Consider the following 9,346-nt stretch of genomic DNA (forward strand, 5'->3'; position numbering starts at 1 on the left):
GCTGGGGATTTACCCCAAAGATACAGATGCAGTGAAACGCCGGGACACTTGCATTATAGTTTAAAACAATTTTTTTTAGACTCCTAAGATATGCTGATTTGAATAATCACTGTATATTTTACTACCATTTCAACTTCCCCAGATGTCCCTAATTACTTTAACATCAATTCCTAAGTTAAACATTTAATATCTTTCCTCTTATGCCTATTCCATATCCAATAAGAAGTATTTGAAACAATATTTTGGTAGTCATAAGTTAGGATTTCAGAACAACTCTGTATGCACAGAAATTACAAAAAACTAATACCTGCTCCCTATGTAATCACAACATATGAAAAACACACATCAAATAAGGACCACTTTCTGCAGCTTGAGATTTTATTCTATCTTGCTCTAAAAGGCACGGTTTTGCTTCATAGCTCTTTTTATTTATTTATTTATTTATTTATTTATTTATTTATTTATTTATTTTGCTTCACAGCTCTTTAAAGCATACTATACAGAGATTAGAAAGGTAATGAAGGAGTTTAAAAGGATTTGAGATTTGTAGTTAGACCTCCTGCTATAGAATTTGAGCAGTTAGTTTATTTCATCTTTTAAACTTCAGTTTCCTTATCTTCAGAACAGTGATAATAACAGTGATGTCAGGATGCCTGGGTGGCTCAGGGGTTGAGCATCTGCCTTTTGGCCCAGGGCGTGATCCCAGAGTACCGGGATGGAGTCTCACATCGGACTCCCTGAATGGAGCCTGTTTCTCCCTCTGCCTATGTCTCTGCCATTCTCTCTGTGTGTCTCTCATGAATAAATAAATAAAATCTCAAAAAAAAATAACAGTGATGGCAAGAAGATTTAAAGATTGTATTTATCTATTCATTCATGGGAGACACAGAGAGAGAGAGAGGCAGAGACACAGGCAGAGGGAGAAGCAGGCTCCATGCAGGGAGCCCAGTGCGGGACTCGATACCGGGACTCCAACATCACGCCCTGGGCTGAAGGAAGACGCTCAACCGCTGAGCCACCTGGGGTCCCAATGTTTACCTGAATTAAATGAAATGGTACATAATAGTTATTAGTGAATGAGGTGGTTCTGTTATTATTAGATAGTAGAAGGTAAAAGACTTTCTTAACCCAGGGGAATCGTTCCAGTGTTTTGACATTAGTTCAGTAAATGGGTTTCAAAATCCAGAACTGAGTTATGTCTTTGGAGTCTGCCTATCCCAAGGATGTTTTTTCCTCTTCTCTTGAGATAGATTTATCAGAACTTAAAGGAGAATATTCTGGAGGAACAGTAAGGAGAATATCAAGGACCTACTTTCACTGGCCCTTTGTAATCCACTAGGTCCTCTCATCTTACTCTCCTTTTCTTCCCATTGTATATTTTAAAGCTGCCCTGAGTAACATGACCTGGAAAGAGACACAATAGCAAGAAATGAGAAGTGACATAGTGACTGGTTGCTCAGTGATAAAGTCTGCAAGTCACCTAAACACAGAGCAGATGCAGGGAGATTGGCCATTGTTTTGGAGGATTTATGGATATGAAAATTAAATGAAATGCCAGTTGTTTTTTGTTTTGTTTTGTTTTGTTTTTTTTAAGACAAAGATGGGAGGAATGAGCCCTATTAATTGTAAACTGGCAAGATAAACTAGGCTGCCTAGGTAACCACTAGATAAGAGCTTATCAGGCAATCCAGTAATATAACAATCCAGAAGAGCTTAAAGTAGCAGGGCTAAATCCTGATGGCTTAAAAAGGACAAAGCCTACTGAACTAATTAATTAGCTTTTATAATGGTGTCAGGCCATTAGTGACTATAAGGAAATGTTGGCTTTTATGTATTTGGACTTTAGTAAAATGTGATTCTTTCTTCTTGTCAACATATTAAGACCATAAGGTCTAGAATTCAGTATTATGCAGTAGAGAGAATTATACAGTAGAGAGAAAATTGATTGAATATCGTATCCAAGTGGTTTACAGTACCACTGCTGTCAAAATGTGCCAAATGGGGCTGCTTAAGAATCAGTCCCAGGGATTTTCAATCTATGTGACAAGTATGAGGCATTTTACAAAAACCAGTAGTAGCTTCTACCCACTCCTACAATTTTGAGTCCATGTCTGGAAGTCATAATAGCCAAACCAAATTATACCTTCATGACCCAAAGCCATATGTCTGAAACAAATATATGAGAGGTGGCCAATACACAGACCTTCTGGTGGAAAAAAAAATTTTTTTTATTTTTAAAAAAAATTTTTTTTAATTTTTATTTATTTATGATAGTCACAGAGAGAGAGAGAGAGAGAGGCAGAGACAGACACAGGCAGAGGGAGAAGCAGGCTCCATGCACCGGGAGCCCGATGTGGGATTCGATCCCAAGTCTACCAGGATCGCCCCTGGGCCAAAGGCAGGCGCCAAACCTCTGCGCCACCCAGGGATCCCAAAAACTTTTTTTATTTTTTTTATTTTTTTTTTTTTTTTTTTTTCCGTTTAAGTAATAAAAATTTATTGAGAATTCCTGGGATGGTGGTTATTGCCTCCCGACCTGGAGGGAACAAAAACTTTTTTTAATTGGTTGGGGGGGATAAATGAGAAGAGGTAGAATGGTAGAAAAATCCGATTAACATAAAGTGTACTAGCTACCCATAAAAGAAATATAGATACAAATTGATTCTTTTAAAGTTAATTGTATTTTGCATTGATCATAAAACAATAAATGTTACAACAGGACACATGCCAAGTCATACAGAATCAAAGTTATTAACTTGTGGTTGAAAAGAAGGGTCAAAAATTAAGAAACAAAGAAACATTCTTCTAAATAAAAACTGAGTCAAAAAAGGACATTTAAAATACATTAACAATATTTGTGAAATAATTGATGTGAACACAATATACACAATATAAATCAGAACTTATACTTGTGGGTTGACTTATGACTATTTTGTCATACATAGGAAAAGAGATAATAAGCCCTGTGTTCATCATTTGAAAAACATCCTGGGGGGGCAATTGGGTGGCTTAGTCAGTTGAGCAAACAACTCTTTTTTGTTTGTCTGTTTATTTATTTGACAGAGACAGAAAGCATGAGCAGAGGGAGAAGGAGAAGCCGACTCCCCACTGAGCAGGGAGCTAGGAGCCCAGTGCAAGATTGGATCCCAGGATTCTGGGATCATGACCCAAGCCAAAGTAAGACACTCAACAGACTGCCGCACAAGCACCTGAGCAACCAACTCTTGATTTCAGCTCAGGTCTTGACCTCAGGGTTGTGAGTTTGAGCCCCATGTAGGGCTCCACACTGGGCAGGCAACCTACTTAAAAAAAATAATAAATTAAATTTAAAAACATCCTAGGGAAGGGAGGGCAGAGGCACAATGAGATTCATAAAATCAATCTTTCTTTGAGCTCAGCCAAGCCTACCTTAGTTTTAAAAATGTATGGGATATCTGGGTGGCTCAGTCTAACTCTTGATTTTGGATCAGGTCATGATCTCGGGGGCCTGAGATTGAGCCCCATGGCTTAAGATTCTCTCTCTTTGAGGCACCTGGTGTCTCAGTGGTTGAGCATCTGCCTTTGGCTCAGGTTGTGATCCTGGGGTCCTGGGATCGAGTCACACATGGGGCTCCACACAAGGAGCCTGCTTCTCCCTCTGCCTATGTCTCTGCCTCTCTGTCTCTCATGAATAAATAAATAAAATATATAAAAAAAAGATTCTCTCCCTTCTTCCCCCTTTGCTCCTCCCCATTCCCCCCCCAGCTCATAAATACTCTTTGTCTCTCTTTCAAAAAAAAAAAAAAAAACCCAAAAAAACAAAAAATGTAAATGGAATTCTATACACCACCAATAACTAATTTGGAAGAAAAAAATGTTTTAAAGATTATGTTGGCAATTGCAGCAAACAGAATAAATTACCCAGAAATAAAGATGTGCAAGAATTCTTTTTCCTAAGTACATACTAATTTTTAAAAATTATAAAATATTAATATGTATAAAGAAAAAGTCCTGTATTTTTTTCCTACTCAGAAATAATTCTCAATAACATTAGCTTCAGATGATTTGTTTGAGATAATTTAATCAGGAATGGCTGGGTGGTTCAGTGGTTGAACATCTACCTTCAGATCCAGGCATGATCCTGGGGTCCTGGAATCGAGTTCCACATCAGGGTCCCCACAGGGAATCTACTTCTCCCTCTGCCTATTTCTCTGTCTCTCTCTGTGTGTCTCTCATGAATAAATAAATAAAATCTTTAATAAAACAAAAAAACAGAGAGTGGGATGCCTAGGTGGCTCAGCGGTTGAGCATCTGTCTTTGGCTCAGGGCGTGAACCTGGAGACCCAGAATGAAGTCCCACAATGAGCATGGAGCCTGCTTCTCGCTCTGCCTGTGTCTCTGCCTCTCTGTCTCTCTCCCTCTGTCTCATGAGTAAATAAATAAAATATTTTTAAAAATACAGAGAAGGGTAATTTAATCAAAATGACAATTGGCCAAAACATATTCCCAATAACTTTAATTTTCAAACATGATGCCTCATTTAACAATTTCTCAGTAGTTATTTATATTATTTTTATTTATTGTTTAAACCATGAAGATTTGGGGAACTGTATGTTAACTGCAATAAAACCCAATCCATTCTGAATAAGTTGTGACTCAAACAGTTTTCAGATTATTGTACCAAAATGTTTAAGGTTTAGGAAACATTTAAATGGCTTTTGAGACTTCATGGCATAAGATAAAATCTAAATGTGAATCAAAAGCTTTGTATCGGGGAGCTAGTCAAATTTTACAATGATTTTTTTTTTTTTTTACAATGATTTAAAATGTCTTTTGGAACCTCTGAAATGGAAACACAAGAGACCTTTTGTGAAGCAGATAAGATGAAATTGGTTGTCAAATAATATCACTAAGTGTTAAATTCTGCCAAGTTACTAGTAGAATTTACAGGGGAAGCTTTCCTTTGAATCCTATTTGAAATTCCAGAGCCTAAAGTAAAAATGATTCTGACCATTATGGGTTAAACTATATAACTTAGTTGTTAATAACTGGACCTTTACCAAAGTTCTCAAATTCCAAAAGTTCTAAAAACCAAAAGTTTTTTTACATTTGCCACAGAGTAATTAACAATTCAAAGCTGAACTGAAACCAAATTACTTGGGACACCTGAGTGGCTCAGCAGTTGAGCTCCTCCTACCTTTGGCTCAGGGAGTGATCCTGGAATCCTGTGTTTGAGTCCCACATCGGGCTCCCTGCATGGAGACTGCTTCTCCTCTGCCTCTGTCTCTGCCTCCCTTTCTTTCTGTGTCTCTCATGAATAAATAAAATCTTTAAAAAAAATCAAATTACTTATAGTCATCATTTGTTCTACTTGGTGTAAATTCATAAGTTTAAATCATATTCATTTCTTTGTTTATAGGGAAGTTCCCAGATTCTGCTGGAAATGTTAAACAAATTTGCTGTATGCTCTCATTTACCTTTCTAAAATCTGAAAAATTCTGAATTCCAAAATACATTGAATTGAACCTCATGGGTTTTTGATAAGGGGTATTGATTGAGCTATAAATTTTAAGGTTTTTTTAAATGATGTATACTCTATACCAGACTACTCTAAATGCTTTATTTATTTTAACTTAATTCATCTCACAATACGTATAAGAAAGGTACAGTGGTTATTTCTATTTTACAGATGGGGAAACAGACATAGAGAAAGGTGAAATAACTTGCAAACTAGTAAGAGGTGAAACCTAGATTCACATCACCACGTCAATGGGACAGCTGGACTAGCTCACCTGGCTTTTGAATCAAGCCTTTCTTAGTAGGTAGGTAAAACAAAGCTAGTTTAATGACTATTCATACTTAGTTTTCTCATTGTAAAATGACATGGATATTACTAACTAGCTCATCAGATTATTGGCTTGATTAAATAAGACAGGTAAATCGCTTAATGCAGTGGCACATAGTATCTACTTAGTATGTTTGCTATTGTTAATAGGTTTGGTCAGTTAATGTTAATCTGAACTACCAACCACAATGAGGACCTCGAAATACTTAAAGGCAACTTTTTTGCATTAGTAAAAAGAAAATATCTGGGGTGCCTGGGTGGCTTAGTTGGTTAAGTGAATGCCTACGTCTCAGGTCATGATATCTGGGTCCTAGGATCAAGCTCTGAGTCAAGCTCCCTGCTCAGCAAGGAGTATGCTTCTCTTTTCCCTCTCATGCTGCTCATGTTTTCTCTGTCTCTCAAGTACATAAATAAATAACATCTTTAAAAAAAAAAAAAAGAAAAAGAAAATATGTTTGAACTAGACTGTGTTTATAACTTAAAAATATATATATGCAAATGAAATCCACTTTTTTCCTTGTACTATGGTTTATATAACACAGTGTCTGATACAGAGTAGATAATAAATATTTTTTGAGTGAACAGTGTTGCAAAGTTATAAAGAGGCAACCACATGCTTCAAATTGTGAAATGTTGATTCTGAGTCCATACAAGATACATATCACTGAAAACCTTCGTTGATAATGGTAGATCATAAAATGTTAATGAGTTCATTGACTTCCTATAAACAAATAGTAGAGTCCACAGTACATATTTCATTAGAGTTATGTTGAAGAACATCTTACCACTTATCTGGCATGATGTCCAATAAAGAGGAAAAAGAACAGAGCTTACCTTCTCATTTTAAGTCCCCCAGGCCACATGGGACGCCTAGGTGGCTCAGCGGTTGAGCATCTGTCTTTGGCTCAGGGTATGATCCCGGTGTCCCAAGATCTAGTCCCACATTAGGCTCCCTGAATGGAGCCTGCTTCTTCCTCTGCCTGTGTCTCTGCCTCTCTCTCTCTGTCTCTCTCTCTCTCTCTGTGTAGACACACATGAATAAATAAATAAATAAATAAATAAATAAATAAATAAATAAATAAGTAAATCTTAAAAAAAAAATCCCTCAGGCCACAAACTGGCTAACATGGAGGAGGGGAGACACCCTGGTGAGCGGAACCCAGATCTGATGCTTGAATTTCAAGTAACGAAATATAACTAGAAAGCTCTGGGATCTGACTGAGATATCAGTAACAGATGAATCAGGTGATTTTGATGGAAGAGTTGAAGTCATTTAGAAAAATATGTTTTATGTTTATACCATAGTGAGGGGACACTGCTTATTAAAGTAGTTAGTTATTGTATATTTTTCTGGTAAAAGGGCTTTGAAAAACTTTTAGAGCCCTTAAAGATTTTAAAAGCCCACAAAATACATCAGAATATATTTATTTATTTATTTATTCATGAGAGATCTATCATAAAAGCAGTGGAACACCAGAAATATGTCCTTCCTTTGGTTTGTGCCCCCCCCCCCCAACTCCTACCCATATTTCAAGATCAATACAGACCAATAAAATGAAAAGGCACAGGTGTCTGTTTGGCTCAGTCAGTAGAGCACCAGACTCTCCATCTTGGAGTTGTGAGTTGAGCTCTTATCTCGTTGGGTGTAGAGATTACTGAAAAATAACATCTTAAAAAAAAAGTAAAATGAAAATGAAAAGGCCCCCTTGAAAGGGTAGAAAATATTTGCAAACTCTATATCTGATAAGGATTAATATTCAAAGAGCAGATTGGTCATTGCTTGGGAGGTGGAGGGAAGGGGAAAGAATAAGTGAAGATGGTTGAAGAGCACAAACTTCTAATTATAAGATGAACAAGTTCTGGAAATCTAGTATACAGCATGGTGATTATGGTTAACAATACTGTATTACAGACTTGAAAATTGCTAAAGTAAATTTTGAAGGTTCTTATTACTTAAAAAAAAGTAACTGTATGAGGTTATACAGGTGTTAACTAACCTTATGTGTGTTAACTAACCTTGTTTCATGATATTTGCATATATCAAATCATATTTTGTACCTTAAACTTACACATTATGTCAATTTATTTATTTTTTTAAAACAGTATTTTTTAAAATTTTATTTATTTATTCATGAGAGACACACAGAGAGAGAGAGAGGCAGAGACACATGTAGAGGAAGAAGTAGGCTCCATGCAGGGAGCCTGACATGAGACTCCATCCCAGGTCTCCAGGATCACAGCCCTGGCCGAAAGTGGCACTAAACGGATGAGCCACCCGGGCTCCCCTATATGTCAATTTATATCTCAACAAAGCTAGGAAAAAAGGAAAGGAAGTATTTGGAACTAGATAGAGGTGATCATTGCATAGCATTGTGAATGTACTAAATCCCATGAATTATTCAGTTGTGTGTTTTTTTAAAGATTTTATATATTTGAGAGAGAGAGAGAGCGAGCATGAGTCGGTGAGAGGTGCAGAGGGGCAAAGGAAGAGGGAGAAACAGACTTCCTTCTAAGTGGGGAGACTGGCCTGGGGCTCAATCACAGGACCCTGAGATCATGACCTGAGCTAAAGGCAGATGCTTAACGACTGAGCCACCGAGGCACCCCTGAATCATTTTTAAAAGCTTTATTTATTTATTCATGAGAGACAGAGAGAGGCACAGACATAGGCAGAGGGAGAAGCAGGCTCCCCTGGGAAAGCCTGATGCTGGACTCAATCCCAGGACCCCGGGATCACAAACTAAGGCAAAGTCAGATGCTCAACCACTGAGCCATCCAGGTATCCCTATAAGAGGCATTTTAAATAAAATTTTAATATTGGTGGCAAAATAGTACCCGATTATATGTCCTGCATTGTTTATATTTTAGAACCTGTGACAAATGAAAATGTCTTTTCTAGCTGAGAAAATAAACTGTGTTTTATGATTAACAAGATTGAAACTCATCTGGACTTTGAGGAATAAACAAATCAATTTGGTTTTAATTATTAAAAAAAAAGAAAATGATTGAGTTAATTAAAGAATTAAGTAAGTTACATGTATTTCTCATCATGAAAGCTGAAGTTTTGGATGGCCAGTACATTTTAGAAAAGTCATTGATGTTCCTGAGCATGAAGTGTCAAATGAGCCAGGTTATTTAGACCTTTTTCGTAATATTACAGGAGATTGACCTCACAGAGTTGATAATTGACTTTATTTCTTGCCGAATTGCAGACACTCATATACCTGTTAAAATTATGAAAAACATCTAAGTCTGTTGGCTTTTTATAGATCACTTTGTTTACTTCAGACTGTGATGAATTTATTACTGTAAAGAGAGTGAAACAGTTCTAAGAGATCTTCATTTCCTGGTAAGGTGATAGTGAGCTGGATGGGGGAATATGACCTAAGGCTTGCAATTCTACACGATTGTTTCACTTCAAGTAACTCATTAACTATTTGTACTGTGAATATAAAATGCCTGATGATTTTAAAGTAACTAAATAGAACAGTAATTGTTTATGGAAATAGGAAATTCTTCCTA

General features: G+C 36.7%; 1 long non-coding RNA gene across 1 annotated transcript; it reads right to left on the reverse strand.

Moving 5' to 3' along the window:
• Positions 1-1,064: 1,064 nt before the first annotated feature.
• On the reverse strand, positions 1,065-6,847 carry LOC125753785 (uncharacterized). Its single transcript, XR_007406304.1, has 3 exons — positions 6,659-6,847; positions 5,177-5,307; positions 1,065-1,404 (listed from the first exon to the last, which is right to left on the reverse strand). It is a non-coding gene; the product is annotated as an uncharacterized LOC125753785 (long non-coding RNA).
• Positions 6,848-9,346: the final 2,499 nt, after the last annotated feature.

The sequence above is a fragment of the Canis lupus genome, chromosome 27, assembly GCF_003254725.2.
Source record: "Canis lupus dingo isolate Sandy chromosome 27, ASM325472v2, whole genome shotgun sequence".
Lineage (NCBI taxonomy): Eukaryota > Metazoa > Chordata > Mammalia > Carnivora > Canidae > Canis > Canis lupus.